The sequence below is a fragment of the Engraulis encrasicolus genome, chromosome 2, assembly GCF_034702125.1.
Source record: "Engraulis encrasicolus isolate BLACKSEA-1 chromosome 2, IST_EnEncr_1.0, whole genome shotgun sequence".
In the NCBI taxonomy this organism is placed as follows: domain Eukaryota; kingdom Metazoa; phylum Chordata; class Actinopteri; order Clupeiformes; family Engraulidae; genus Engraulis; species Engraulis encrasicolus.
The window spans coordinates 20,548,563-20,549,664 of NC_085858.1; positions in this window are offsets into that span (position 1 = coordinate 20,548,563).

Below are 1,102 nucleotides of genomic sequence, written 5' to 3' on the forward strand. Positions count from 1 at the left end.
TTTGCAAATTCGTGTCCCGTGTATGTGTCCCTACCGTTATAGTGGAGGAGGAGAAGGAAGATGCAGGCACCAACTGCTCTGGGGATGAAGAGAGAGTTTGGTGGAGATAGGGATGGGGAGTCAAATGTAAAGGTGAAGAGGATAGATAGATTGATTATATTGATTATGCATGATTCAATTACAGACTATGGTGGCTTGGTGAAACACTTTGGATTTAACTAAATTTAATTATCTCTGTCCCCAGATGGATGGCTCCAGATGTCGAGCAGAAAAAAAACAGGTTCCAGGCGAAGAGACATTCAGAGCAATTGATCTCTTGTTTCATAAGCAATCATGGAAATGTCTTCAAGACGGGCTCATTTAACAATGGCTGAAAGAATGAACTAACGACCAATATTTTTCCCAATAGGCACCTCAACGTTTCGCCAATCAATCTACGGAGTCTAGGGAGGCTGCAGAGAGGAAACTCTGGCACAGAACAACGACCACATACTGCCTTTTGTTCAGCAGGGAGGCCCTGTCTCCTGGCCATGTCTCCTGATGTCCCAACCACACCCATGGTTCGAATCTCTGGAGACAACTGTGTTTTGGGGAGTTGTGTCCATTTTCTATTACAGGCCAGGGTCATTACATAGAAGAAGACCACATGATGAGTGTGGCCACCCTAGGCCTAGCCTAGGCCCACCCAACACCCTAGCCTAGGCCCATTTACACAGAGACACTTTTTCAAAGTTTGAATTTCTAGTGTACAAACATTTGCGCTGTCAATGACAAGAAGGCTAAGCAGTCAATCAGAGAGCACAGTCCTGTGCCGTCAACAGGTCCCAACCCACCAGAAATGACAAAGGCAGCAGAGGGAGGTGTACACAGGAGATCCTGTCTTACAGTAAGGACATATACAAGCGAATTTGCGAACTTTGCCATTCATTCCTATGAGGCAGGCAGAGGCAGGTGAAGGCAAGCGAAGGCGGGCAAAGGCGGGCGAAGGCAGGCGAAGGCAAGCGATGGCAAGCGAAAGCAAGCGAACAGGAGCGAAGCGAAGCGAAATTATTTAAGAACGTTTAATGTTATGCAAATGGGGAGCGAATTCGCCTGCCGCGGC